General features: G+C 32.5%; 1 long non-coding RNA gene across 7 annotated transcripts; it reads right to left on the reverse strand.

Moving 5' to 3' along the window:
* Positions 1–77: 77 nt before the first annotated feature.
* LOC127705253 (uncharacterized) lies at positions 78–26,962 on the reverse strand. Of its 7 annotated transcripts, none has more exons than XR_007983770.1 (9): positions 26,523–26,726; positions 24,782–24,953; positions 22,430–22,642; positions 17,522–17,631; positions 8,345–11,003; positions 7,836–7,951; positions 3,532–3,638; positions 2,006–2,131; positions 78–751 (listed from the first exon to the last, which is right to left on the reverse strand). It is a non-coding gene; the product is annotated as an uncharacterized LOC127705253 (long non-coding RNA). The 7 variants fall into 7 exon arrangements; XR_007983766.1 differs by having other exon boundaries at positions 7,836–7,997; XR_007983767.1 differs by lacking the exon at positions 26,523–26,726 and adding an exon at positions 26,798–26,962 and having other exon boundaries at positions 7,836–11,003.
* Between the last annotated feature and the right edge of the window lie 724 nt (positions 26,963–27,686).

Consider the following 27,686-nt stretch of genomic DNA (forward strand, 5'->3'; position numbering starts at 1 on the left):
TTCCAAATCCGAAAAATTAAATGCTAAAATAACTAAGACGCTACATGATTGGTAGGAAATAAAATGAAATAGCAAGATGGTTCTTTAGAGTTTTTAATCATCTCAAAAATAATCCATTGAGTACTTAACAGAATCATATATGTGTCGAAGCACTGATAACTAAGCTGTTGCTATCATTTCGCACTAGCGGTCAACCAGCAGCGGTATCAGTCCATTGCTAGACAAGGAAAACAAGACGTTGTTAACTCGATGCGTTGGAAGCGCTTTTCATGATTAACGTTCACTATGTGAACGCTTGTACCCAAAATTCGAAAGCCAAGGATGTCTAATAAAGGCAACAGTAGTATACCGCTGTTCAATAGTCATAAATCGAGTAAGCGAAAACAAATCCGGGTCACAAACCAAAACCGAGGGAAACACATCAACTATAAGAGGAAAACTAAGGATTAATAGAAACACTGAACTGCAACAAAAACAAACGCCAACATACATAGAAACGGACTATTTGATAACAACTGCCATATTCTAAAGTCTATAGTCTAAAGACTTAAGCTTGTGGAACTTAATCCTGTATTTGCACAATAGAGACTAAAACATCTTTTGTTTTATATTTTCTAATTTTATCAACGGAGGTATGTCACGAATCGTGGAAATGCTCCAACGACTAATGGGAAGGTGACGGAATACTGAGTTTCTCGTTTGTCAGACATCCTTTGAACTTTACTGATATTAATCAAATCTTAGTCATCAACTGTAAAAAAAAAGAGAAAGAAACCAATTGGAAAATCAAATTAAAAAAATCGAAGAGAAACCATGGCAACAACAAAAAAAAATTACAGTTTACAAAATAATTCACCAAAAGCTATAAACTGAGCAACATGAAACCCATAAAGATTGGGGATGTACTCTTTTCAAAAATAATAATGGAAATTGATTTTGTTTGATGAACACACATACATTTTTTGCAAGGCGATTGTTACAGCGTTGATATAATAAATTCTCAATTAATTTAATGCCTTTGAGATGAACGTCACATTATATGTAATAAGATACGCTTTGAATGTGTTATATTCAAATGTAATAAGATAACTCATGATTTAATTTCTATAGTGTACGTAAAGTTTTTAATTTATACCAGGTGAAAGTTTAGTTGTCCACTAAAAGCTACACTATATTTTCGCAGAACTATGAAAACCATTATTTGCAACTGAAAATTGATAGTTTGTATCCTTTGTTAAAAATAATGATTTCCTCCAAAATATCAACTGATTTCTATATTGACAGTTAACACTTACGCATTGGTAAAACTTAATCGTTGTTTTTATGAATAAAAGGAAAGTGTTTGCCGAAAAGGAAGTTATTCAAATTATCGTTAGAAATGCTTCTCTACTTGTACCTGCATGTGTATTAATCAAATGAGATTTCGGCAATAAATGTTAAATACAAGTTCTTTTTCTGTTCCTACGATGATGATGATGGATGGCTGCCTAACGTCCAGCGGCAAATTGATATGCATCTTCAGGACGATAACATGTTAATGTAATATGAATATCAACCCTGTTTTGTACTAGACCGACACGCTGAACCGGATGTTTAACGTGCTAGTTCACAAGATAACAGTTCGCAGGAAGACATGTCACCTTACCCGGACACATTATTCTGACTCCGAGCCGACCAGTCTTTGCTCTTACATCTTAAAGGCGCGTGCCAAGCGGAGAAGCAGCAAATACCAATTTTAAAGTCTTTGGTTTGACCCGGTCGAGGTTCGAACCCACGACCTCTCGCACTCGAGGCGAACGCGCTACCACGAGACCACCCTACGAAGCTCATTCGTTAATAAATAACTGCAACGTAAGCATCATGTGTATTGCTTGTTCACTAATGTTTCCTATGAAAGTAATAACTTAAACATTGTTTTTCAATGCATCGGACCATCCATTCATATGACTGTCATATAATTTCAAATATGAGGCAAGATTCATGCTGAGGGTGTTTAAAAATATACCTATCAAATGTGTCCATTCAACACAGTTGACTTTATAGTCCGTTGCTGTTCGTCAATAGAGTCAAACTCCCAAGTATATATGTAAGAGTAACGTTCCAACTCAGCACTTTATCATGCTACTGTTTCCTGAAAAAAATGAAAACAACACTTTATAAATTTCATGCGTCCGAAGCGCTTTTCTGGATTTACCTTCATCAGGAACGCTCAAAGCCGAATATTTGAAAGCCAAAGATGTATAAGGACCGAGAATGTTGAAGAGCAATAAACCAAATAGGACCTAAAAATAGTCAAATCCATCTAGGCCAACTTTGCCTGAGGGAGTTGCCTGAGGGAGCTGGAGTCTTTCTATCTATTGCCTCATGTTTATAACCACCGTTATTACATACCATGAATATTGACAAATGGAATGAACTTTTTCCCGTTGCTATGTAATTTGTGTGTTGATTGACAAACTGTCATGTACACAATTAAAATGAAAGAAGATTAGTAGTATACATAAGTTACACAGTTATCTATCCATTGGCACACAAAAAAAAATAACAATAACATCTACAGATCGGCACAGAGTCAGTAATAATAGACAAGTGTCAACCAATAAATAGAACCGTGTCTAAAACAGAACAAAAAAAAAACCAAAACAATTGGCAAGACAATCAAAGATGTGCTGTCAACACCAAGTTCAACAAATAACAAAATGTTAAGCAATACATTGAGACAATTATTTTCGTCCCACCTGTTAATCCCAAATGACTCACAAAACTATTAACATCAATTTTATCATCAATAAAGCAGTCTTTGGAGATACTGTTAAACTACCCACTCTAACGGCAGTGTTAATGAGATGTGAATACTGATAAATTGGAAATATCATTATTTCTCATTAGTTGCTCACTAAATTTTGTCAATAAAGTAGAACTATAAACAACTGTCATACAAGTGGAAGGTTATGCTAGCTGTAAAACCAGGTTTAACCTACCATTTACTTTGGAAAATGCCAAATTAGTAATATGGCAATTGCTTTCCATTCGTTCCGTTGGTTGATAAAGTATGATTTTGTAATTTTTGATGGACTTATCCATTTAATTGAGTTTGATATTTTTTTATTTTTTTAGAGTGCATGCAATCTGAATCTCTATCCTCTTGCAATAATAATAAACACGTTTGACTTTTCCACCTTTTACACTCGTATACCCATTCTAAACTTAAAGACAGATTGAAACGACTAGTCCGAAAGAAATGACAACGTAGTTACAAATATTCTATTTTTTAAAAGGACCAATCATACTTTGTTACATATATATATGTTTTAATTAAGCCATTGTCAAAAAGTAGGAGTCACACTATAGATACGTTCGTTTCGCTGTTAACACAGATATATAAATCAGTTCTGTGAAGGATGTCAAGGTTTCATGCATTACACTAGTCCTGACCAACTGATTTCACACAAAGCCATTTGAGTATGGATGATAATAGATGATATGCAGATTTAAGTTTTCAGTACAACATATATCTTCATATTTCGTTACCTTTAGATATCTTCAGAAATCATAAGGTTATGTTTTGACATAAACTTTGGCATGTTGAATATTCTCTTTATTCCCCATCTTTATTGTACTTTTCTTTGCTCATGTTTCTGTAATAATAGAAAAAAAAAAAACAAATAACAAATAACTCAACGTACAACGCTAGGCCGAGTATTCCTGTGAAAAGTCACTGGATAACCAAGGAAACTACCCAGTTAATGCATAAGTATACGTAGTTAGTTTACCAAATCATTAATACAATATATAAAGAAAACATGATTACGGAAATTGTACTGTTTGTCCGCCTTTGTTTATTAGTAATAGTTACTATCATTGACCCCGGCCATTCAGTTACACACCACATCCAGCCGTTGTTTTCTTCATACACTAATATATATTTCTGATGTATATGGTCATAATATGTCCATGAACAACGAAACCTTTTTTTACCACTCTGCATTGTTTTAAATTTATTCGTTCACAAGTGTATCATGTTCCTACTACTCACAGCTTGATTGGACCATTATAACATTCATGATTTATATATACAGTGAAACTTCTCAAAACCGGCCGCCCGTCGGACCACGGAATACGACCGGTTTTCAGGGGTGGTCGGTTTGTTGAAATATATTATATAAAAAAAATCAAAACAATAATCATGAAATTTGTACAATTTAGAGAACATCAATAAATATGTTAAACTTTTACTCCAACTTTGTGTAGTTTAAGCTACACAAATATTTTTTTTTTATAGAACATCAATTAATATGTTATACTTTTACTCCAGCTTTGTGTAGGTTAAGCTACAAAAATATTTGTTTGTCATGCATCCGATTTCACCTTGATAGATGCACACGCCTGATGAAGCTAGTTTGTCTAGCGAAATATTGCGGATTTCTATTTAAAATCTAATAGAACTTTTTAATGTATCAATTAGAGTGTTTAAGTTATATTCTTAGACATTTATATAATTTTAATTCAGTAACTGTATCAGTTTATTTTCACAAGCTGATCCACGCCTAAATAGATTGGATGTTGATTGTTGCTATTTTTTGACATTATATATATTATATATATATATATATATGCGTAATAGAATTTGAAAAGATGATATAACTGTAATTGTTGGTTTTTTAAACTTTTAACACTTTTTGTTTAAACATCTGTAAGTGACACTTTTTGTTTAAACATCTGTAAGTGACACTTTTTGTTTAAACATCTGTAAGTGACACTTTTTGTTTAAACATCTGTAAGTGACACTTTTTGTTTAAACATCTGTAAGTGACACTTTTTGTTTAAACATCTGTAAGTGACACTTTTTGTTTAAACATCTGTAAGTAACACTTTTTGTTTAAACATCTGTAAGTAACACTTTTTGTTTTAACATCTGTAAGTGACACTTTTTGTTTTAACATCTGTAAGTGACACTTTTTGTTTTAACATCTGTAAGTGACACTTTTTGTTTAAACATCTGTAAGTGACACTTTTAAAATGTAGTGTACTTAGTCAATGATAATTTGACAGCTCAACTTTCCTATTGTAACTATTCGGTGAACGAATCAAAAATAGCAGGAAATCATTTGCACGTTTCGTCTGCATAAGACTCATCAGTGGCGCTCCAATCACAACAGTTGAAAGGCCAAAAATAAAAGGTATTTTGGGAATATTGTCTCTTGTGCAGCCTTCCCTCTTTAAATTTCCAAAAAATGGAATCAATAAAATGCTTTTATCAATTCTAAGCTCCGAGACACTGCAATTGTTAGAAGGTGATATTTTATGTCCTGTAACCATTAAATGTCACAAACCTTACATTACAATTGAGTCAATATTGGTTATTATTCTAGCCCTTTTTTAGACACCTTTTTACACTATAAAATTGAGAATGGAAATGGGGAATGTGTCAAAGAGACAACAACCCGACCACAGAACAGACAACAGCAGAAGGCCACCAACAGGTCTTCAATGCAGCGAGAAATTCCTGCACCCGGAGGCGTCCTTCAGCTGGCCCCTAAACAAATGTATATACTAGTTCAGTGATAATGAACGCCATACTAAACTCCAAATTGTACACAAGAAACTAAAATTAAAAATAATACAAGACTAACAAAGGCTAGAGGCTCCTGACTTGGGACAGGCGCAAAAATGCGGCGGGGTTAAACATGTTTATGAGATCTCAACCCTCCCCCTATACCTCTAGCCAATGTAGAAAAGTAAACGCATTGTCTAGATCTGTGACATCCATCTGTATTCCTGCTGATTAAATAAACGAATAACTGTCAATGCACCTTTAACACGCTGTTTATATATCTTAAATTTGAATAAACATTGATAGATACTTACAACAACTATAGTACCCATTTAACAGCATCAGATATGCATTTAGACAATAAATGTCTCCTTTGGAATTTCAACCAAAGATGAAGAACTGGATCTTCCATCATTGTATTGGATACCTAAACTACATATTAAGTGTCCTTACAGACAACGTTACATTGCTGGCTCTTCCAAGTGCTCCACGAAACCTCTTTGTAAATTAGTAATATCAATTTTTATCAGCAATCAAAGCCGGGCTTCAAAGTTATTGTGAAACTACCTAGTCTAGAGGTGGCGTGAATCAGATGTGGATACTAAAAAATTCCAAAGATCTTTAGAGTACATAAAATCTAAGGCTCCTTCATCTTGCGATATTATTAAAACATTTGTATTTTCTAGACTTTACACAGGCATTCCCCATTCCAAACTAGTTGGTCCTACTTTGTTTCATCAAAATAATGGCAAACGTAGATACATGTATCTTGTCTTAGGGAGGGATAAATCCTACATTGTAAACAAATCACTCTGATTCAAATAAAAAATCCTTTGAAACGGACATTATCAAGATGATTGATTTATTGATTGACAACATATTTGTTACGTTTGGAGGACGTGTTTTCAGCAAACAATCGGCATCCCCATGGGAACCAACTGTGCCCCTCTTCTTGCCGACTTGTTCCTTTATTCATATGAGGCTGACTTCATAATGGAACTTCTTAGGAAGAAAGAAAAGAGGTTAGCAGTATCCTTTAACTTCATTTCCACTGTATGGATGATGTTCTCTCACTAAATAATCCATAATTTGGTGACTATGTTGAACGCATCTATCCCATCGAACTTGAGATTAAGGATACAACAGATACAGTTAAGTCTGCCTCATATCTTGACTTACATCTAGAAATTGACAATGAGGATCGGTTGAAACCAAAACTTTACGACAAAAGAGATGATTTCAGCTTCCCAATTGTGAATTTTCCATTTCTATGTAGCAATATTCCAGCGGCGCCTGCATACGGAATATATATCTCCCAGTTGATACGATATTACAGGGCTTGTATTTCCTATCATGATTTCCTTGATAGAGGGTTGCTGCTCACAAGGAATTATAAAACCAAGAGCTCCAAGTAGTAAAGTTGAAATCATCCCTTCGTAAACTTTACGGACGCCATCACAAGTTGGTTGACCGTTATGGAATATCCGCTTCACAGATGATAGCAGATATGTTCCAAATATCGTAATTACAATCCCGCCCCTTTTTCCCCGATTGTGACCTACCGAATTAGACTTATTACCGGGTTTGAACTAACATGGGCAACACGACTGGTGCCACATGTGGAGCAGGATCTGCTTACCATTCCTGAGCACCTGAGATCACCCCAGTTTTTGGTGGGAATCGTGTTGCTCAGTCTTTTAGTTTTCTATGTTGTGTTTTGTGTACTGGTGTGTCTGTTTGTCTTTTTCTTTATAGCTATGGCGTTGTCAGTTTATTTTCGACTTATGAGTTTGAATATCCCTTTGGTATCTTTCGCCTCTCTCTTAGGTGATTATCGAGCCCAAAATATTCTAAAATCCAAAACTTATTTAAAAATGTTTTGATAAAACCAAAAAGGACGAAAAGTATGGACGGACAATAAGAGGTTTGCATAAGGGAGATATATTCCGTAATATAAGATAATTTCAAAACAGCAAATTTCAGGAAAACAATATCCCTATTTTAATTTCAGTACTGAAGTACTGGCTACGGGGTTGAAACTCCCCATTTCTGCACCAATTCTGATTACATGAGTAATTCTCTGTTTTTATGAGTTCCTGTAGCATGGTAAAAAAAATAAAGCATTTCACGACTGAACTGTACACGGTTCCAGGCTGAGAAGGACTAAAGCTATCGCATTTCATCAAAGTTACCCTTTATTTTTATGGTTTGCACTTAAACACATAGTGCTACTTGTATGCCTGCCGATACATGTTTATTCTGAAAGTCATAATTCCTTTACCTTTACAGATGTCTTGATTTTGTGTTTTCCTAAACGCATCTGAGATAAAATCCGGATTTTCCGTTTAGACCATGCTGTTCCGAAATTTTCCTCTAGTTTAGTAATGTCACGTGATTCTGGAATAAATTCAGACTTTTTGACACTGCTTCCGTTCAAGTTTTTCTAAGAAAAAAACCAGTAAAAGTGAAAAAATAAATGACAACAGTAGGATTTCGATGTTCAACACTCGAATACCAATTTTGAACATAACCAACCAATGAAATACACGAGGACTTCATATGAAATCAAATAGAACGTGAATGGATAACGACTGGGTAATGATACTCCTGCAGGCATGCATCACACGCGACGCAAATTAAGATCTGTTTATTACAGTTTAGAATTAAAAACAGATATGCTTTTGCTCTAAATTTCTATTAGTGTATCTTCGGGAAACTATGATTTAATTACTGTCAATTCAGAAAGTAATGCGTTATTGTTCAGAGGGAAATCTAGTGACAAAATATTACCTCCTCCACAAAAATCTTGATCTGTTCAATGTTTGGCTCGTTTTAAAAAGAATCATAAGAAACATTCTGGTAAATAGTAACAATAAAATTAGATTGAAATAAAAACAAATTTTCATATATTGTTATCATTTCCTTAATAAAACAACAAACGACGAGTACATCAGGTTATATGCGCTTTCGTAAATTTGAATTAAAATGTTGCTATGCGAATAAATTCCTTGAGTACCTACTTCAATTTATTTTCTACTGGCTGTATATCTCTCCGGATCACGCGAATTATCCGTATATATGTACAGTTAGATCAGTAAAGTTCATGGACAAAAATTTCAATGAAATCAATTCATATGCAGCAAAGATTAACACTTTTGAAATTAAGTTACTAAGCAAATTCAAACATACCTTATCCCGATGTAAACATTGAATGTAAATAGATCGAGATGACCTCATATACATGTACAGAAATCAACGACCTTTAAAAAGTGTATAATTTTTTTTTGTAAAATTCTTTTAACGGATAACCTACTTTATAAGAATATTTATCTTTAATTTTCTAACCTGTACAGGAATTACTTTTTAATTGTTATATTCACGAAAAGACAACATTTCTATATTGAAAGTTGACTTGACAAAAACAGACCGGTGTACTCGTAAAATTAAGATGTGAAAAATAGGTATATTTTGGAAAATTGTAACAGGCTAAGGACTATTTTTTTTAAACAATATGCATCAAAGATTAACATTTTTTTGAATTTCAGTTTCACAAGCTTCTAATGCAAATGAATAATGAATAATGTAAATAATGAACATAAAACATCTTGTCTGTGCTTGTCTATTTTCTCAGTTTAACAAATAATTTATTCAAAATGTACGCTAGTTGTTTAGAAATAACTTTCAATCAGTATCGTCACCGGCATTGTTTACTATTGATTTTCTCGACTTTTTCATCAGAAGAGTGAATTTCCTATTGTTCTCGATCATCCGTTTAGCCACTGTATTGCGAATCCTTGATACTGACGTAATAGTCGCATTAAATAAAACGTAATCATTAATTTCTGTATTTACAACTTCTTATCTATTAACAAATTTGTTTGTAAAAATGATCGCTGACATACGAATAGAATAGTCTTGTGTGATTGAAATACATTCAGAGTTAGGTCTTCATGTTTAGACACTTAAATGCATAATGTTTTGAATATAATAATTTGTTGTAAATACTAAATGTTACTTACCTCTTAGAAATTGAAAATGAAAAACTTAAGTGTATAATAAATTTACATATCATTTGCATATCATCAACATGAGACAACGTATTCATTGTAATAAATTGGCTATTTTAAAGGTATATATTTATGATACAAATCTGTCAAATAAAAAGCACATTAGTTATATATTTTCAGTCCAAATCAAATCTGTCAAATTAAAAGCACATGAGCTATATATATTCAGTCCAAATCAATTAGCAATATTTCACATTGATTAATAAAGTGTTTCTAATCTTTAAAGAAGTTTCCCTCATAAAATTAAAAAGGAAACAACATATATTATCTACATAAAGTTGAAAACAAGAGCAATAATTGAAGTATCATATTAGATATGTTAAAAATGGGAATTGCGTTAAATAAGCGTAAGCAATATGTTAAGTAGCTTGAATATGTACGGACAAGCTATCACATATAAACTTTAAATGCTCAAATAAGCATTGATACAATATAACAAAAACAATGCGAAAAAAATCATTGTTTGATTATAACGAAAACAAATCTACAAGGAACAATTTTCAGAGATAAATTGTCTTTCACAATTATAAAAGTTTGCACAAAATAACAGTCAGAGCTGCAATATAATACCATCTATTTTGATTATATCGCCACTAACTAAACTTATATATACGAAGCCTCACTCTGGTGTACCAAATTACCAGTATGGTATCATTGATGAGTTTTTGTTTTACATACAATCGCTATTCAAAAATGCAATTTTGTCATTAATGAAATCGAACCGAGCCACGACATTTTTCGTAACAAATGATCATAGTTTGCTTCTATTTTTTTAATATCTTTGTTGTTGCTCAATCATTTACCTGATATTTTGTATATAACGTGGTAAAATAAAATAAAAATCAATTATCTAATATTATGTATATATCGTGGTAAAATAAAATACAAAAGTATTACATGATTATTTGGAAATGGCTAGCACAATTTTATAAAATAACGGTACAAATAATCAAATTAACTAAATGAATTATTATAATAAATAAAAACAAAATAAATTGAGAAAAAAAGCAATGTATTATAGACATGTAAATAATTACGAGAATTTTGCTTTCGTATTTGGGTAACTGAAGATGCAAATTAATGAAAAACACAGAGTAATGATCTAAACAATGTATTACCTGTTTGATGATACACATATATACTGTATATGGTGTTACTGTCGGTATACACATTAGTTGGTGAATGTCCTTGTGTTTTATTCAGCATTAATAGCTTTTGGTTATTGGTATAGAATATGGCACTACCATAGACACCAATAGGACAGAATTGATCTGTATGCCCTGTTGTATAAAGTGTTTTAACATCACATCCTCTAACACTTGCTGATTTTAAGTTACCAGGATGATGGAAAGTTGTCCAATAGACTTTGTCTTCATTCATATCTAACATATTTGTGAACATATTAATTCATGTTAATATCACCGAACATTCTCTTTCTGACTTCTAGCTTGACATAAAAAATATAATCAATAACACTGACTGAGATGTCGCCTAGTAAAACGACGTTTAGACTATACGTCAAATACCTTTATAAAAGAACTACATTTGTTAATAACAATCAGAAGTAAAATACTCAAAAATTCTAACTGTAAAAGAGGCAAAAGATACAAAGAGACATTCAACTTAAGAGTCAAAAGTCAACTGACAACGCCATAGCAAAAAAGTCAAAAACCTAAACACAAACATTGAAATCTAAATATCGAGCAACACGAACCCCATCAAAACCGGGGTGATCTCCGGTTCTCCGAAAGGGAGAATATCCTGCTCTTCATGTTACTCATATAAGTGCAAGTCCGGTGATAAATCTAATTCGTTAGGTCACCGTCGGTAAGATGAAAACTGGATTGCTGCAACGACGATTGGGACATATCCGTTGTCATCTGTGAAACAGGTAGTCCATAATGGTCAACCAACTCTTGATGGCGTCCATAAAATTATCGAAGGGATAATTTCAACTTCACCATTTGGAACATCTGGTTTAATAATAACCCACATTTCAGCCAATACTTACATCTCATATATCCCAGTGAACTTGAAATTAAAGATACTACTTATACTAGAAGGACTGCTTCATACCTTGATCTTTTCCTCAATATTGACACAGATGGACGACTTCACACTAAAATCTATGACAAACAGGACGATTATAACTTTCCAATTATCAATTTCCTATTTCTCAGCAGTAACATACCCTCTGTCCCTTCGTATGGTGTTTAAATATCTCAGTTGATACGTTTTGCTCGTGCATGTTCACACTATACAGACTTCATATACAGGGGTGTGCTCCTTACGCAGAAACTGCTCCAACAAAGTTATGAGGAGGAAAGATTAAAAATGTAACTCCGCAAATTCTATGGGCACCATCACAAATTGGTTGATCCATACGATGTGTCTTTGTCCAAACTAACAAAGGAAAATTGTACCACGTCTTAGATTGTGGTTTGCCATATCGTGGTCTGATCGTTTAAGTACCGAACGTGACCTATTCCCGATTGTGACTGTTTTGCCGAGTGTGAATTCGCATTGAATTCGCATTTGTTATTAGACGTGTCACGGTATTTTTCTATCCAAAATTCATGTATTTAGTTTCGATGTTATATTTGTTATTGTCTTATCGTTTGTATTTGTAATTCTTACTTTTTTTCTGTTCTATTCGTGTGTGAGGGTAATGATAATTTATCGCCCAGTTCATTTATAGATTTCAGTTTATGTCCACTAAACGTACACTATGTATTTGGTTTTCAGTTTGATTTAGAAGAAATACCGACATAGCTAGATAATACAATTAATTATCTTATTACTTACACAATTTTATATTAATAAGTATTGTTATTTTCATTGTTATTAAATACTTTTTTTTTTTTTTAACAATTAAATCATCTTTATTGCACTAAATGCTGTTTAACAATTTACTTAGCTTACAGCATTGGGCTAAGTTTCCCTGTGTATTTAAAATTATTATATATCCAGGGAGAATATATAATAAAATATATATAAATGTTAGTATTATACAATTAAACATAATACATAATATAAATAAACGTCAATATAAACTGATTCATTGATTTTTTGTCTGCTTACAAATCGGAAAAAATAACGGATCTTCACCGTTACATTTTGTGATTATTATGTGTATTTACTTTCTCACAGGATACCTGTGTAATTGGAATTTACTTATTCTTTTATAATTTGAAGGATTTATTTTTCAAACTTACATGCTTGACCATGTTAATGGAAATACATATATAGGTAGGTGCATATAGTTATGTTAAATACAAATCAATAGGTTATTTGCGATGCATTTTTTTTTTGGCTCCTCGTGGTATATTATTTATAGACTGGAAGTAGCATGTGTTGATTTGTCAAACATACTCATTACCTACAGATATCACTTACAAGTTACAATATGTCGATGTCTTTAATAACATTTTTCCGGTTTCGATATTTCTTATCGCATTTAATTTTATAATGTCGTATATTTCCGTTTTGAAAATTTTGAAGATATCTATCTTTGTTTCTCTTTTTGTTTGAAATAAAATGTGCTTTATATATAGAGAAAAATATAACTGTTATAAGGGTGTTTATATCAAAATATTTTATATCTGATATTTTATAGCCAGTTATTAAATTTTCTAGCCTTAGAATGTGTCTGTTTATTTGAAGATAAAGTAGTAGTTTATATATTTCATGCCAGTATTTAGTATTATAAGGGCATGTTATGAAAACATGTTTATAGTTTTCAATTTCTTTGCAGAAATTGCATGAACTGTTTTCTAATACTTTCCACTGAACTAATAATTCATTGCATGGAAGGATGAAATGGAGTAATTTCCATTTAAACATTTTAAATTTGTTGTTATCTAGGTATTTAAATATAAAATTAAGAGTGCTTTTTAATTTTATGTTAAAATTTTCTTTGAAAATTCTTTCTTACTTAAGATAACCTACAGGTTTTTCTTGTTTATGAGGGGCAAATAATATTGAATATATTTCTTTATTACTCATTTCTGGATAGATATTATGATTGAGTAGTATTTGCAGATTTTTGGTATTCTTTATATGTACTTTTGTTTTAAATGAGCTTTCTTGCTTTAAAATATTCTGCCAATGTTTTGGAATAGCTTTCTTTATTAAGGATAATTCTCTAATCCAATCTCGTTTATCTTTTAGTTTAAGTAATATTTTATTTTCTGATATATAACCTCTTTCATCTAGTATGTCATTTACATACAGAATATTATGTTCAATCCATTTAGTAAACAATAAGTGTTTTCCTTTTGTTTGTATATTATAATTGCCCCATAAGATCTGCTTTCTTATATCTAGAAAAGTTTGTGGGATCTTTGTCTGTCCACCCTTTACATTAATCCAAGTTTTAATCAATTGCTGATAGAACTCAGGGATGGATTTAAATGATTTTTTGTCTAACATATTAACATTTTTAATGTTCATTTGGAATATCAAAAGGTTTTTACCAAATTTGTTTAGATAAACTTGGGGTATGATTGACCAATTATCGCCAGAGTTTTGTTTAAGTTTTAAAATCCACCGTAATTGAAGTGCTTTGAGATACAAGTCTATGTCGATCATTTTTAACCCACCTTCCAAATAGTCTTTACAAAGGGTTGCACGTTTAACTTTATCTTTTTTCCCATTCCATATGAAATTATAGACTAGAGTTTTAAACTTTTGTATAATTTCCTTTGGTATGTACATGTTTGATGCAATATAAGTTAAATTTGGAAGAATTAATGATTTTACTACTATTATTTTGCCTATTAATGTTAAGTTTCTTTTCATCCAATTTGATAGTATCTTTTCACATTCTTTTAGCTGTTTATCAGTGTTTAGTTTTTGACAGTCTTGATTGTTATAACCAAAGTAAAAGCCAAGACTTTTAATGTTATCTGTTTTCCAATTTATGTTTTCAAATTTGTCTCTACTATGTTTGAGTTTTCCTAACCAAAATCCCTCTGTTTTATTTCTGTTTAACTGTAATCCTGAGAAGCTTCCAAAAGTTTCATTTATATTCATTGCTAAACTAACATCTTTTGGTGATTTGAGAAATAGGGTTGTATCATCTGCGAGTTGACATATTTTCAGTGAGCAGTTTTTACCATCTAATTTCACCTCTAAACCATTGAGGCTATTATTTTGTCTTAGTTTAATTGCCATAATTTCAACTACCAATACGAAAGCTAACGAAGAAATTCGACATCCTTGTGGAATTCCGCGAAAAATATTAAAACTGCTGGACACCCAACCATTGTTGAGTATACAGCCTTTTATGTCTGTGTACATTGTTTGAATCCATCTTATAAAACTACTTTTGAAGCCAAATTTTTCCAAGGTTTCTGACATAAAGTTCCATTCAAGGGAGTCAAATGCCTTTGAAAAATCAACAAAAAGTATAGCTCCATCTACTTTAAAGTTCTCTGAGTAAGCAATAATATCTTGTATTTGCCTCATATTGAAGCCTATGTATCTGTTTTTTATGTAACCTTTTTGGTCAGTATGAATTATTTTTGGTAATACTAGTTTTAATATTTGAGCAAGTGCATAAGCTAACAATTTTACATCATAATTTAACAGAGTTATTGGACGATAATTATTTAAAGAAAGTGGATCTTCTTTCTTATATATTAATGATATTGCCCCAACTTTTTGTGAATTTGACAATTCTCCTTTTTCATGGCAAAAATTGAATACAGATACAATTAATTCTTTTATTTTTTCCCAAAATCTTCTGTAAAATTCAACATTAAGTCCATCTAAACCTGGAGCTTTATTTAGTTTCATTTTAAATATAGCATCTGTACATTCCTGCACTGTGATTTTTCCTTCACATAAATTACTTTCACTATCACTTAATTTTGGACATTTTTTAATATCGTTTAAGTACTTTTTGGTATCTTCAACATCTGGATTAGTAGAGGAATATAAATTTTTATAATAGTTAACTTCAAGGTCAAGTATTTTTTCTTGATCAGTAATTATATTATTGTTTACATCATATAATCTAGTAATGGTTTTTTTGCACTGCCTGGCTTTTTCAAGACCTAAGAAGTATGAGGTATTTTTTTCTCCCTCTTCAATCCATTTCACCCTTGATCTTATTTGATTGCCTTTTATTTTTTCATTGTACAGATTTCCTAATTCTTGTTCTACTTTCTCTATTTTTTCAATCAGGTAGGTATTTGTTTCATTAACTCTGATTGTTATTAAATACATGTAATATCAGTATTACAAACCTAATCTTGAATCTATCCTATTTTTTGGAATTGTTTAGAAATTTATCAGTGACGTCACTTTTGTGCGTCGGTCAATTTGGCTAACATACAATGCATTGTTCGGCTTTACTGATTTTAGGTGCTGATCTAGGTTGTTTTACGAATTCGTTTTTATTTAGTTAGTCACCACTTCGGTGTTAACATGTATATCTATTATATGGTAATTTTTATAAATTTACTGTTTGCAAAAATATGAATTATTCTAAATACTAAGGATTTTCTTATCCCAGGCAGATAGTTTTAGCCATATTCGGCACAACTTTTTTTAATTTTGGTTCATCAATGCTCTTCCTCTTTGTTTGGCTTTCTTTGCTATTTTGACCTGAGCGTCACTGGTGAGTCTTGTGTAGACGAAACACGCGTCTGGCGTATTAAATATTAAGCCTGGTACCTTTAACAATTAGCTTGTCGTAATGTTCTATCCTATTCTTTATTTGTGTGTTTCTCTGGCCTGTATGTTCTTCCATTTATTTGTATTGTAGTCCTGTCATGTAATGTTGCCATTTTAGTGTTATACTTAACATTGCCATTAAAGCGGGAGGTTTGGCTAGCACAAAAACAGGTTCAACCCACCATTTTTTCTTAAAATATCCTGTACCAAGTTAGGAAAATGGCTATTGTTATCTTATAGCTCGTTTCTGTGTGTGTTGCATTTTAGTGTTTCTGTTGTGTCGTTGTTCTCCTTGTATAGTTGATGTGTTTCCCTCAGTTTTAGTTTGTAACCCGGATTTGTTTTTTCTCAATCGATTTATGAATTTCGAACAGCGGTATACTACTGTTGCCTTTGTCTAATAGCTTCCTTGTGAGCAGCAACGTTCTATCAAAGAAAACATGATAGGAAACGGAAGACCTGGAATATCGTATCAGCTGGGAGATATGTACTCCATTTGCAGGCGCTTCTGGAATGTTGCAGCATAAAAATGAAAAGTTCACAATTTGATATATTAATAAGTTTTAAAGGATTGTCTTTTAGTTATATGAAGTTGGCTTTAAATTGGATAACACGTTTACCTTACCCGAATTTGGTTATTCGTGGAGGTCTTGTTCATCGTATTTAGACATCCTTGACTTTCAAATGTTCGGGTTTGAGCGTATTTAATGATAACGTTTTTTTTCATTTACACGTATATTGTAATTACATTCAGTCCACCAGCCGCAATATAAACCATGTCGGGTCCAACGAAGAATGATATGTTTACAATTTCAAAGCACCTGACATAATCCCAGTTTTTGATAGGATTCTTGTTGCACAGTCTTTAGTTAAAAGGATATTGTTTTGTAGACTTTCGTCGTTGTTTTATATCTTTGTCATGATAGAGACTTATTTATAGCAGGAGTCGCATATCAGGTCGATGCACCCGGTCTCGATTCTTCGGAGTTCATGCGATTCCCTCAGTTTTTTGCTTGTGACTCTGATGTGCCTCGATTAATGTGGTATATATATATATAAATATAAGATGAGTTATGAGTGCCAATGAGACAACTCTCCATCCAAGTCACAATGTATAAAGTGTTAACAATTATAGGCCAAAGTACGGCCTATAACACGGAGCCTTGGCTCACACATCATATGTTAGCTTCTGTTGCCTACATTGATAAAGAAAACATACCTAAATCCATATAGTCAACACGTGTTTTTAAGTCTACAATGCCATGAGCTTCGCTATAATTAAATCTTGCTTTTATTATTCGTATAAAGCGTTCAGCGACGTACATCCACCTGTAAAAACGGTTTATACTTATATTTATCCACCGTTTTAGATTTCTGTGACAACCGTCGGATCTTTTTTCTTAGCCCTAAATGTAATAATTTAATAATGTAGAATGTAAATATTGACTGATACAGAATGTTCTGCTGTGGCAGACCTGTGTCAAATTTACATGTCATGAGTCCAAAAGCTATGACAAGAGGTCCCCATTCCATCATAAATTAACTGTTTACACAACTTATCGAATATTTCTTACCCAGGAAAAGACAATCTTAGCTTTTGGCAAAACCTTGGTAATAATTTCAACTCAATACTATTTTAGCTACACATAATTTGTACTCACAAGGAAGCTATTAATCCAAGAGTTCCAAATGGTGAAGTTGAAATCATCCCTTCGTTAATTTTACGGACGCCATCACGAGTTGGTTGACCGTTATGGAATAACCGTTTCACAGATGATATCGGATATGTTCCTTATGTCGTAACTAAAATACCCTTCCCTTTTCACGAATGTGACCTACCGAATTAGACTATTTACCGGATTTGTAATAACATAAGCAACACGACGGGTGCCACATGTGGTGTAGGATCTGCTTACCCTTCCGGAGCACCGGATATCACCCCCAGTTTTTGGTGGGGTTCGTGTTGCTTAGTCTTTAGTTTTCTATGTTGTGTCATCTGTACTATTATTTGTCTGTTTGTCTTTTTATTTTTGGCCATGACGTTGTCAGTTTGTTTTCGATCTATGAGTTTGACTGTCCCTCTGGTATCTTTCGTCCCTCTTCTAAGGTAAATTCGTGTTCAAAAGCAAATACATATTTAGACCAACCACAGATTTTGCTTTAAAGTGGATTCATGTCCTTTGTTTATTATAAACAAGCTGCATTCTTTCCAGAAAAAAGGCGTAGGATACCATGGAAACATTACAAACTCATAAGTCGAGGGGATTTTGACAACTCCATTGCAAAACGTGCGGGATTTTTCTCGCTGTGTTGAAGACCCATTGGTGGCCTTCGGCTGTTTTCTGCTCTTTGGTCGGGTTGTTGTCTCTTTGACACATTCCCCATTTCCATTCTCAATTTTATGAAAGACGATGAAAAGAAAAACAATTTCACAAAACGATACATAAAAACCAAAGACTGAGCAACGCAAACTCAAAACAATATCCGGTAATTCTATGAGAGCCGGAAGGTAAGCATATCCTTCCTTACTAGTGCCACCCGTGATGTGACGTCATTTAAATACAGACTCGATGATAAGTCTCATTCGGTGATGTCACAATCAAGGAAGAGAAAACAGGATGGTGGTAACGACAATTCGAACATATCCCTGGTCGTTGAAAAGTTTAACAAAAAAGCCGAACTCAAAGGTAAATTCAAAAAGGGGAAGTCCATTAAAACTGACAAAATCGTACGTTATGAATCAGCGGAACAAGTGAAAACAACTGCCATATTCCTGACTTGGTACAGGCATTGTCCTAAACCTCCCACTTGTATGATAGTTATTTGTAGTTCCGTTATATTGAAAAAAATGGGTGAACAACCCAAACAGACACAATAGGCCAATGTGACAACAACCGGGACACAGCAGTCAAAACTGTGCAAATATTCATCACAGACTGAATATCTATCTATTAGGTCATGGTACATTCATCACAGACTTAATATCTATCTATTAGGTCATGGTACATTCATCACAGACCGAATATCTATCTATTAGGTCATGCTACATTCATCACAGACTGAATATCTATCTATTAGGTCAGGGTACATTCATCACAGACTGAATATCTATCTATTAGGTCATGCTACATTCATCACAGACTGAATATCTATCTATTAGGTCAGGGTACATTCATCACAGACTTAATATCTATCTATTAGGTCATGGTACATTCATCACAGACCGAATATCTATCTATTAGGTCATGCTACATTCATCACAGACTGAATATCTATCTATTAGGTCAGGGTACATTCATCACAGACTGAATATCTATCTATTAGGTCAGGTTACATTCGATTAACTTTTTGACACAGATATTCTATGACGATCAAATACCTAGTGGTGACATCTGTAACATTCCTATTGAGGACTTTCAACTTTAAACCATTGAAACATATTGACTGCTAAAGTATATATACATTGAAATTTACCGTTTAAGATATAAACAAACTTTTTTTTCATCTTTTCGTTAATATTAAGGCTAATTATCAAGGTTTTACTGTTTCTTGTTATTCTTAAATCAATGTAACAGTCAAAGAGTATAACAAAATCACGGAACTCCAAGGCAAAGTCCATATAACTGACAAAATCACGGAACTCCAAGGCAAAGTCCATATAACTGACAAAATCAAACGTTTTCAACGGAACGAGTGATAGGCATCTGTCATATTCCTCATAGTTAAAGGAGACACAATAAATATGTTTTCTCTTAATTTATTGACACATTAATCATAAACGCTTTGATGAGGTTCGTTAAAAAAGAAACATAGCCATGGAGGCCAAACGGAAAAATAGAATGTAAATAATTTGCAGATCAATGATTAGTGTCTTTGTCTTTTTGTCTCTTTAAATGTTGATGACATATATGAGTCAAGCCTTCTTCAACTGAGTTCATAGTGTTTTTTGTATGTTATATTGCTACACCGCTGTCCCTGTTTATGTGGAGAATTGGTTGTTTTAACCCTGCCAATTTTTATACTTGCTTTCCCAAAATTAAGTCAAATAACTTAAAGTGTCTATCTAATAGTTTACTATGTTGTGTTTTGTGGACTTGTTCTTCTTTTTTTCATGGTGATGTCAGTTTTTCTTCGACTTATGAGTTTTGCTTGATCTTCCGATATCTTCTACTTTAAAACAAAATATAACATGGACCTAGATAAACAAGGAGCCACATGTTTGTTTGTCATGACGTATCTCCACACAGATCTGTGACGTCACGTAACACAAATCTGAGGAAATTACACAGATTTGAAACTTGATAAAAGGCCATGGATTTGAGTTTCATGACGACACGGGACACAGAGATGAGGAAAGGACACAGATTTGAAGCTTGGCCATAGTTTCACATTTTTTAACCTGTCGTTTCGAAATCATGTTGTCAAAATATTTTAAGATATTTTTTAAAACTTTTATCATGGATAATACTAGTAATAAGTTTATAAATATATATATCAGAACATGACGAAAATAGGTGACTAAGAGTGCTGTTGAAGATGCAGTTAGTCGATTAAGACATAGAGACATAGAGGGAGTGGTAACATCAGGACGACTTGGTTTTGGCAACATTCAGCAACCATTATGGCAGTCCGCAGATGTAAGACATAGAAGGGAACTTGTTCAGCAAAAAGTTCGTCGTGGAGAAGAAGAAGATCGCCCTTGAAACAACAAGGGTAATATATGAAATGGGAGATGGTAAGACCAAGAAAGATCAGTTGGCATGAGATGTAGAGAATGGACGGGCAGAAGATAAGCTTCCTACTTAGATCAGTATACGACGTACTACCAACACCCACAAACCTTACGAACCAAGTCAGGAATATGACAGTTGTTTTACATTTGTTTTTTTTTTGTTTGAGCTTTTGATTTTGTCATTTCATAAAAGAATTTCCGTTTTGACTTTTCCTTGGAGTTCGGTATTTTTGTAATTTTACTTTCGACCAGTGAAGTGAGTATTGTCTTCAAATATTTTTATGATAAAATATTCAGTCCCTTTTTCCATTCAATAAAATCACTTGTATAAAACTTATTATTTTTGTAATACCAAAAAGAAATACTAGTTAATAATTTTGAATACGAAAAAAATAGGAAATGGAAGATTTTCTTAATGAATGTATATTATTCTTTGGAATATAATTTTAGAAAATACTATATATCAAGAATATTTCACCGAATGTACATGTATTTGGAAGATAGAACCAAATTTCCAAGTTTACTTATTGCATGAAACAATGTTTGGCAATATATTCAATAATCTGCATTAAATTTCAGGATATAAGCTTAATGCATGAAAATTTTAGGCTATTACTTAATGCTTAGAGGATAGCTTATTGCCTAGGTTTTAAGCTTCAAGTCTAATTTCATTTATTGCCGCTAACATACACATACGACTACGGAATACTTGAGTAAACGAGTCGCATATAGACTCGAGAAATATTAAACTAGATTATTACTGGAGCGACCCCCAATGGAAAATGTGAAACATTATATTACATACGATCAAGACGGACATGTCATAATGTCTGTTTTAGTCACAACACAAGTGCCAACATACGTATATTTGGCACTCTTGAAATCGTTTTGTTTCAGAGTGGTGTAAGATGAAAACTTGAACCGACATTTTAACTACCAGTCAATAGTGCATCAAAAACATACAGACAAACAATAGTTTCTGAGCACAAACGTACACTTACAAGGTTAACGAAATATATCTGTTTATTGCATCGACTTGTACACTCAAAATGTTAACGAAATATACCTATTCATTACATCGATTCGTACACTAAAAAGGCTAACGAAATATACCTGTTTATTACATCGATTCGTACACTCAAAAGGTTAACGAAATATACCTGTTTATTACATCGATTTGCACACTCAAAGGGTTAATGAAATATACCTGTTTATTACATCGATTCTTACACTCAAAAGGTTAACGAAATATACCTGTTTATTACATCGATTCGTACACTCAAAGGGTTAATGAGATATACCTGTTTATTACATCGATTTGTACACTTAAAGGGTTAACGAAATATACATGTTTATTACATCAATTCGTACACTAAAAGGGTTAACGAAATATACCTGTTTAATCCATCGATTCGTACACTAAAGGGGCTTGTCAGAGTTGTTATATGGACCTCATTTGATCTAGTTACACTACACCGCATAAGCCTGTTACTTTGATATTCAGTCCAATAAACATGTCCATTTTCGGAATCGATAGCAATACCTGCTGGACCACTGCCTGTGTCGACAAATTTCTGTATAACTGCATTCTGTGCTGGATAAGGAAATCTATATTGAAATTAACAATATGTTAAGTTTCAATGTGGAATACGGTAATATGATATGGTGGACAATGAGACACAAACGAATGAGGATGTAAACAGCTATCAGTCATCAAAGGTTATTTTATCGTCATGCCTTTTATGCATTTATGTCAATTCAAAGCAAAAACAAAAAATATTTATTTGCATTACTGCACAAGCTTTGAGAATAAATGGCCTTTTCAGAACTTTCTTAAATTTCAATTTAAAATGTATACTAAAAATGTATTTGAGAGTTTATTTATGATTTTAATATAAATTGCAACTCTCCAGGGCAAAACTGACATAAGACGATTATAACTCTCGCATTAGACTCTTTTATGAATCAAGATTTTGGAGCAGATTCTCTGATCTGATTTATATCTCTGGTAGAATATACACAATATTTCTGAAGGCCATCTTTTACTGTGGAATATATGGTGGTCACAACTAAAGAAAAGATGTTAAGTAGAACATCATGAAGACCCGGATATATATTGTTCTTCATAAGAATTTTGTTCAAGATTATTTATCCAGTATGGAGAGCGGAGATTTTCATCAACATATTTATGTAATTCACAACATGAATCAATAAATATTTGTTTTTGATTTTCGAAAAACGTCTCCTTCGTGAAAGATTTTGGATTAAAGTTGGATTCCAAATATTGCTGTGTATTGCAATTCCTCAGTTAGACCTTTCAAATAATGAGATTTGTACATATAAACTAAATTCTTTTTATGCTTTGTCATCTGGAACAACACGAGCAAATAACTGATTGAGCAACACGAACACATTAAATGAAAATATTGGACCGGTAAAACAAATGAAAAACCGAAGCAAAAGGTACCAATGAGACAATCAAGGGTATTGAACAGATGAAAAACAGACAAAACCAAACCCGGGAATAATAATTCTTTACTTGAAAATTTTACACAATTTAATTAGTGTACAGAATCTTAAGGCTCCACCCGTTTATAATTTCGATCCGAATGAAAAGGTATTAACGGAACTGCTCCAAGGTGGACTCTGATGAAAGTAAAGGTTAGACTTTATCAACCAACGGAATTGATGAAAAACAACTGTAATAATCTTTACCTTAAACAGGCATTTTCCGAGGCAAATGGTGGGTTAAACCCGGTTTTATAGCTAACCAAACCTTACACAGTAAAACATACACAAGAGTAGAACATACAATAACAATTAGTACATCACAGCACTCTAACATAACAGTAAAATAGAAAACAAGAACAAAACTATAATCAGCAATTATACCGTGATAAGAATACTCCAATTACAATAAAACAAACTCAAAGACTTTAACTGTTGATATGAAATAATGCGGTCGAACGCTTAACCATCGATTATCATACGTATTCACGTTCTTTCCCTTCCGGTCTATGAGATGTAACAAACAGTGTAAGATATGCTTATTTATTCCGTTGTATATAAATTGTATATGTGATTGGTGTAACTGGTCTATACACATACACATGACTAAGTGATAAGTTTTTTGCTATCATTTGAAGACTGTCCTGTATTTTTGTGTAATGCATTTCCAAGTGCGTTAGTAGATCCGTTTGTTTTATAAAACGAGTTTAACTATTTCTATTTCCATTTCTTTATGCAATGAGAAATAAAGCTACTACTATTCCATTTACAAAACAGTTAATTGTATTGGTAAATCTTAAGTATCAATTTCAGTTGTTTGAATCTAAAAAATATTGAGTAAAAAGTTAAATAACAAAAATACCGAACTCCGAGGAAAATTCAAAACGGAAAGTCCCTAATCAAATGACAAAATCAAACGCTCAAACACATCAAACGAATGGAAAACAACTGTCATATTCCTGACTTGGTACAAACATTTTCTTATGTAGAAAATGGTGGATTAAAGCTGGTTTTGTAGCTAGCTAAACCTCTCACTTGTATGAAAGTCGCATAAAATTCCATCATATTGACAACAACAACCTTTAACCTTTCTACTTCATATTATATACATACCGTGATATAGTACGATGAACAAATTGTTTAAAGTATCTTTATCTATATCACACTGTATAAAACAGCGATATGGTACGTTGCTCAATTGTGTATAGTAAACATATATATAGAAGACGTTATACATACCGCATTATTGTACGATGATCATATTGTGTAAAATAAATATATTTGTTCTTATTATCGAAATCCATGGCAAACATTAACCCTGGATTCTCAACAAGTAGCTTTACACTGCCAGTATCCACATTAAACTCCTTAATATGGAATTTAGTTCCAAACAAAACTTTGATTTTGGTACCTTAAAGAAAATAAACATCGAAATTTATGTTAGTATATAATGTCTTGAATACAAATTTCTTTTTAGGCCGTTTGTAAAAAACATTTCGTTCAATACATCAAGAAAAGGCGTCTCGCTAAGTTCTTTAATTTCACTTTCAATATGTGATAAATATTGAAAGTAGTCAGACATGATCATGACCCTGGGAACAAGCAGATCACCAGCAGATATGTCGACCCAGTGATTTTTATTTTATTCACTCAAAGCATTTTAAAATGTGTTATTGAACAATATGTATGTCGTACAAAGACGACATATTTTTATTTCAAGAATTTATTATTGAGCGATATTTTTTTTTAGTCTTTAGTAGATGCATGATTTTTTGGTTTTATTTTCTTATTGGCCTCGAACTAGCTATTTGTAACTGCGAGTACTCTCATATCTGTACTTGGTATCTTTTTTGTTGTGGGGTTGTATAAGTACCTGCAATGTCCGGTCTGTGCTTTTGTTAGATGTGTTTCTACTTTGTATCGATCTGAAGAATTAAGCCCTTTTCAAGTGATTTTTATAGTTTGTTCTTATGTTGTACTGTGATACCATTGACCCAGGTTAGAGGAAGGGTTAACGCCTTCAAACTAGTTAAACCCCGCCACATTCTAAACTTGCCTGTCCCAAGTCAGGGGCCTGTAATTCAGTGGTAATCGTTTGTTGCTGTATATTATATTTTTTTTTCGTTCGAGCTGTTTGTTTTCTCGTTTGAATTGTTTTACATTTGTCATTTCGGGGCCTATTATAGCTGACTATACGGTATGGGATTTGCTTATAGTTGAAGACCGTACGGTGACCTATGGCTGTTAAATTCTATGTCATTTGGTCTCTGGTGGAGGGTTTCCACATATGTAATTATACCACATCTTCCTATCTTATATCGAATGCTCGTTTGTAATCATAATATAAGAACAAGGAGATTTGGTATGATTGCCAATGATACAACTCTCCACCACAGTTCAAATGAAGTAGATGTAAGCAATTAAAGGCAACTGTACGGCTTTAATGTTATAAAATGACATAATTTATAACATTTTAACATTAAATACCGAATTAAATTCAAATATGCTTGTGAGCGCTCAACCTCCACGTAACCCGGGACAGTGGTGTAACAACACAACATAAAAACAAACTGTAAAACTTATTACCGATTGGCTTAACTCAAAAGATCGATACGAGGCACAAAAACAACTTGATATATAAAAACTATAGACACAAAGCCCCGACATAAGAGTACTCGCAATTACTGAGCGCTAGTTCAAAATCAATTAAAACTAATCGATAAATTATGTTCTCCCAGACCACAGAATGTATAGATCTGTACACATCCAACGGATCTAGTGTTAATGTACATATAACATTTTTAAAATTGTGCCCACTAAAAATGAATTTCCATCTGCATTATCTAAAAACATTTCCTGAACTTTCTATTATATAAACCAACACAATATTTGTATCAAAGTTTAAATGAAATCAAACTGATGAAAAAAAAGTATGCTTTATGTAAATATATATATATATATATATATATTCTATACTTACATAGAATCATGGACAGAAAATGAAATCCAAAGGATATGAAAATCCAAATTTGTACATCCATTTCAACATTAATCAAAAATGGGTATACATGTGTTGTCTTTTAACAGGTAAATTAAACATAAAGCTTTAACTTAAATATGAATATAAAACAGTTACATATTGAAACACGACGAATTAAAAGAAATGCGAAACCTGAATTCATCCGTAACGTCAAAATTTATTTACTGTAAACCAAATTTTTTTTGCGGCAACTTTTTTCTACTGTAGTCCCTTACCGATTTCGTAGCTGTAAAATGTTAACGATTTTTCAACTTTGATGGTGTATATCAATGAAAACATTCCACTTTTGCATATTTGCAACAAATGCATTTGTGTTGTTCCAATTGCTCAAATTAACGTCGTCCACTAAAATTAGTTTATTTGAAATCGTATGAATACAATGAGACATATAATCAAACAGGAAGGACATAAAAAAATCGTTTTCCTGTAAGATATTTAAAAAAAATGTTGCAATGTATGAGATAATTAATGGTCACCAATGAATATTCAAACCCATTTAAATTTAGTCACAAAATATTTATCACAGTTTAATACGGGTAAAAATTGTTAAATAGCAAAAGCGCTACACATTGTTATTCTTTTTTGAAGGGAGTTCGTCTATTACATCAAGTTAACAAAATTTAAAGTATCAGCACGAAACCCAAATTCAAATTTTTTACTGTTTTTCTTAATATTTATGTTACCACATGTTACGAATCCTTATGTCCTCTGGATACTCAATATACTTTCACCAATAAACACTGACCGCCACGATATACCCAATAGCACCGAGAGTGGGGTTAAACACCACCAATCAATCAATCATTAATAAATCATGGACATGTCAGACTTCCGGACCACATCAATTATTGTCTCAATCTATGTGTTTCTCTCGTAGTGAACATGATTATTATGGCAAATCATTTGTAGTAACTCTTTTGAAATAGAGCCTAAAGATACAAAAGTGACATTCAAACTCAAAGTCTAAAACACACTGATGATGCATTGGCAGAAATCGAAAAACGATCAAAGGAAAAATATCAGTTTACAAAACAAAAAATAGAAGAAGAAACTGGGCAAAAAGAATTCTAGCAAAAAATGGGATTGATCTCAGGTGCTTCAGAA

This window comes from Mytilus californianus, unplaced genomic scaffold (assembly GCF_021869535.1).
Source record: "Mytilus californianus isolate M0D057914Y unplaced genomic scaffold, xbMytCali1.0.p SCAF_6, whole genome shotgun sequence".
Classification (NCBI taxonomy): Eukaryota; Metazoa; Mollusca; class Bivalvia; order Mytilida; family Mytilidae; genus Mytilus; species Mytilus californianus.